The sequence below is a fragment of the Bison bison genome, unplaced genomic scaffold, assembly GCF_000754665.1.
Source record: "Bison bison bison isolate TAMUID 2011002044 unplaced genomic scaffold, Bison_UMD1.0 scf7180017864093, whole genome shotgun sequence".
NCBI lineage: Eukaryota > Metazoa > Chordata > Mammalia > Artiodactyla > Bovidae > Bison > Bison bison.
The window spans coordinates 154226-158957 of NW_011494665.1; positions in this window are offsets into that span (position 1 = coordinate 154226).

Genomic DNA, 4732 nt, shown 5'->3' on the forward strand with positions numbered 1-4732 from the left:
CCTGCTTCCCCACCTCCCCAGCCTCCGACCCCTGTACACTCTTCTGGACTCCACTTTCCAGATTTCATTCTCTTGCCTTAACTTCTTTGAGAAACTGTCCAAGAGTCTGAACAGTAGTCATCCTCCTCTGAAATATAAGTTAAACCTTTCCCTATCCTTGTGTGAAGATCTGCCTCCTGAAATGTCCGAGCAACCCTGGGAAGTGAAGGGTCTTATTCTAGAATGAAGGGTGGGAGACGAAGGGATGAGCTCTGCCTGCCTTATTCCGGAAGAAAATCCTAAGACCCATCACAGGAGTGAGGAGCCATGTAAACAGCAGAGGATAAAATGCTGAGAATACTCTGTCCCCGATGACCAGGTAAATAGAATCTGGATTCCAGGTGGTGGGAGCAGGACAGGAAGTAGATCAGCCTTGTGATTGAAGTGTGGACACTCCTTAGAAATGGAGCAGGGCCCATGTCATAGAGGGAGGCTAAGAATGAAACTGTATTAAGTGCCTACTGTGTGCAGGGCACCATGCCAGGATCTTACATACACTCTCCATCATAACCCCTATGATTCAGTGATTCTGCTCCTAACTACCTGCATGCACCTGGCTCCAGGGAACCCGAGAAAAAAACCCTGGACCCCAGAGAATATCACACTCAGTGAACCAAGTCAGACAGAGAAAGACAAATATTATATGATACCACGTCTATGTGGAATCTAAAAAACATACCAATGAATCCACATACAAAACAGAAACAGATTGCAGGCATAGAAAACAAACTCACTGTCACCAAAGGGGAAAGGGATGCAGATGACTACACATAAAATAGATAAGTAACAGGGATTTACTGTGCAGCACAGAGAACGGTATTCAGTACCTTGTAATAACCTACACTGGAATATAATCTGGGAAAAAAAACCAGAATCACTTTGCTATACATCGGAAACAAACACAGTATTGTCAATCAAGTAGACTTCATTAAAAAAAAAAAAATAGGAAAAGAGTAAAATAGGGGAAAAAAGCGGCGGCGGTGGCGGTGGGGGGCCCTCCTGTGAGGCTGGGTGAAAGAAATCAGAGAGGACACAAACGATATGCTTTCTCTTGTGTGAACTCCCCTAAACAGGCAAAGTAACCACCATGCTTGTGGACGCCTACTGAGGAGGTCAAACTCTGGAGAAAAGCAAGGAAGTCCTTATCTCTGGAGATGGGGAGTTTGTGATTTTTAAGGGACACACAGAGACTCCTGGAGTACAAGGGTATTCCATCTTGTTACCCTAGGGGCTCACATTGAGTACTTCTTTATAATAATTCACTATGTTGTATGTTCATTATTGTATACTTTCTGTGTATTATTTTCTACAATCAAGAAAGGTCTTTAACAAAAGAATATTGTAGATAACTGTTGGGCATTAAATGTTCCCAATATTTGGGGAGGGTTGATAGGACTCATCACAGATGTGAGTAATGAGGCAGATTGTACGAACATGTCACCGTTCTTGATGCACAGACCCTATGTGATCTCACTGCTTGATTTGCATTTCTATGACTACTAGTAAGTTACAGCATGTTCTTAAATGTTTCTTATTGTTGTTCAGTCGCTCAGCTATGTCTGACTCTTTGCAACCCCATGGACTGCAGCACACCAGGCTTCCCTGTCCTTCACCATCTCCTGAAACTTCCTCAAACTCGTGTCCATTGAGTCAGTGATGCCATCCAACCATTTCATCCTCTGTCATCCGCTTCTGCCTTCAATCTTTCCCAGTGTCAGGGTTTCTTCTAATGAGTTGGCTTTTCGCATCAAGTGGCCAAAGTACTGAAGTTTCAGCTTCAACATCAGCCCCTCTAATGAATATTCAGGGTTGATTTCCTTTAGGATTAACTGGTTTGATCTCCCTGTGGTCCAAGGAGCGTCTACTCCTTCTACAGTTCGAAAGCATCAAATGTTTTTTTTTTTTTGCTGGCTGTATTTTTTATTTTGTGAATGATTTGTGCATATCTTCGCATACTACCCTTCTGGGAAATCCAGTCACATTTGGGATACTGAATCTTGGGCATTTTGAGAGCAGAAATGTCCATGGAGAGGAAGATACCTAAAGGAGAGGGTAGGGGGAGGCAACGGAGGTAACCAGAGAAAGCAGCTGGTGTCCCTTCCCCAGGCTGCAGGCGCAGAGCTGTGAGAAGCCTTTCTGTTTGACTCCATCCATCCTGTGTCCACTGAAGCAGCTCAAGGGACAGGCCCTGGGGAGGCACAGTGAGCCAACTTCATACCTGCCCGGGAGGAGTAAGCCCAGAGGGACTCAGGCAACAGAAAACAAAACAACGGAGACATTGGGCTGAATAGGACACACACAGTGAAGGAGGGGAGACAGTACACACAGGCAGGGCGGGGAAGTGAGCATTGAACTGGCCCAGGAAGGGGTTTGGACAGGGGTAGTGGGAGCGGGAGAAACTAAATGAGCTGTGAGCAAATAGAAAACTGTATGGAATGGGCGAAATATCAGGCATGTTTGAAACTAGTCTGGAGAAACTACAAAGGCCCTAAATGCCATGCTCAGAGTTAAGCTTTATCTTGTCAGTCGGTATCTCCAAAATATGTGAAGTCAGAATGCCAACTTAGCAGAACAGTTAAGGCTTTTGCTTGATAAGACAGAAGAAATGTCAATCCCATGGTCACACATGTTGTGAAATACCAGACTGAAGAATTTAATGTTCCCACTGGAGTAGGAACCACGAATACCTCAGAAGCGGTCAGTCTCTACATTTCCTAAATTTCTCTGATCTCTGCCTTCTTTGAGGAGCATTTCTCAGAAGTGCTCTTTCAAGGAGCACACTGAGAATTTCTGATGTAGGTAAACTGAGTGACAGTGAGTGCAGGAGCCAAGCTGTGTTGTATTCTCTCCACAAGTCCTTGCCTTCTTCTCACCCTATCTGCTGCTGCTGCTAAGTCGCTTCAGTCGTGTCTGACTCTGTGCGACCCCATAGATGGCAGCCCACCAGGCTCCCCCGTCCCTGGGATTCTCCAGGCAAGAACACTGGAGTGGGTTGCCATTTCCTTCTCCAATGCATGAAAGTGAAAAGTGAAAGTGAAGTCACTCAGTTGTGTCCAACTCCTAGCGACCCCATGGACTGCAGCCTACCAGGCTCCTCCGTCCATGGAATTTGCCAGGCAAGAGTACTGGAGTGGGTTTCTCACCCTATCTACCTCCTATAAAAGCTCATTAACAATGTAATCCTTTTGATAAAACTCTATTTTAGTTTCGTTTCACTTTTACTCACTAAATAGGAGCTCTTAGGGCAAACCTTTGTCTTAGTCTACTTAGGCTGCCATAACAAAATGCCAGAGGAATTCCCTGACAGTCCAGTGGTTAGGATTCTGTACTCACTCTGCTAAGGGTCCAGGTTCAATCTCTGGTCTGGGAACTAAAATCCCACAAGCCACTCAGTGGGGGCGGGGGGGCGGGGGGGGGGGGGGCGGTGGCGAGGGATGCCAGAGACGTGGGTGGACTTAAATAACACAATTCTCATAGACCGTGGAGGCTAGAATGGCCAAGATCAGTGTGCCAGCTGATTCACTTCCTGGTGAGAGCTCTCTTCTTGGCTTTTGATGGCCACCTTTGTGCTCTGTCCTCACACAGAATCAGAGACAACTCTCTGGTTCCTCCTCTTATGAGGGCACTAATCCCATCATGAAAACCCCACCCTTATGACCTCATCTAACTTGATTACTTCCCAAATGCCCCATTTCCAAATACCATCAAATTGGGGTTGAGGCTCTAACATATGAATTTGGGGGACACAGTTCAATCCAAACCTGTCTGGCCTCAGCCCTCCTCAATGGTATATTCAACAAACAGTTAAGGAGATCCTACTGCGTGCAGTCACTGCTCTAGGTACTCAGGATACATCCATGAATGAGTCCAACAAACCCTCTACCCTCATCATTCCAATAGAAGGAGGACACTACACAACAGTCATGATAAATAAGGGAATGGTATAGTGTGTTAGGGGATAAGGCTCAGGAGAGTGGTTTCAATTTTACATCAGGAGGTCAGAACAGGCTTCGTCAAAGAGAAGACCTCTGAGGAAAGACTGGGAGGAGATGATGGAGTGGATATCTTAAGGAATAGTTTTCCTGGCAGAGGTGAAAGCTCTTGTAATGGCCCTTGTGGGGACTGTGCCTGGTGTGTTCCAGGAACGAGGCCAGTGTGGCTGAGGCAAGAGCCGTAAGAGAGTCTGAGATCAGAGCAGAAACAGGGAGCCAGGTCAGGTCCATCTAGACCTGGAACCTCACAATGCCCATGCCAGAAGGGGCCGCGAAGATTTGCATGATGATCACCACTTGCTGGTCAGATGAGAAAATGAGGTGGACAGGGTTGACAGGCACTGAAATAGACCCTGGTTCCTGTGCAGTTTCTCAAACCCAGCTCTTGCCAGTGAGGACCCTGCCTGGGTCCTGTGCAGGGCTGTGCCCTCCACTCTGTCCAGACGTCCAGGAAAGACCACCCAGGTGGCCACAACCGCGGGTCAGAGACTGGGTGGCTGCCCTTGCAGCACTGCCACCAGGGGGCGCCGGGCCAGCGCGCAGCTTCTCCTTTCATCCCTAGAAACTCCCGGATCGGCTCCTCAGGACTGCCCCCCACCTCGACCCCCAGCCTCCGGCCCCCCGCGGCCGGTTCCCTTCCCACCCAGGCCTTGCCCGCTTTTGTCTCAGCCTAACCTCCGGCTCACTCCTCTCTCTCTCCG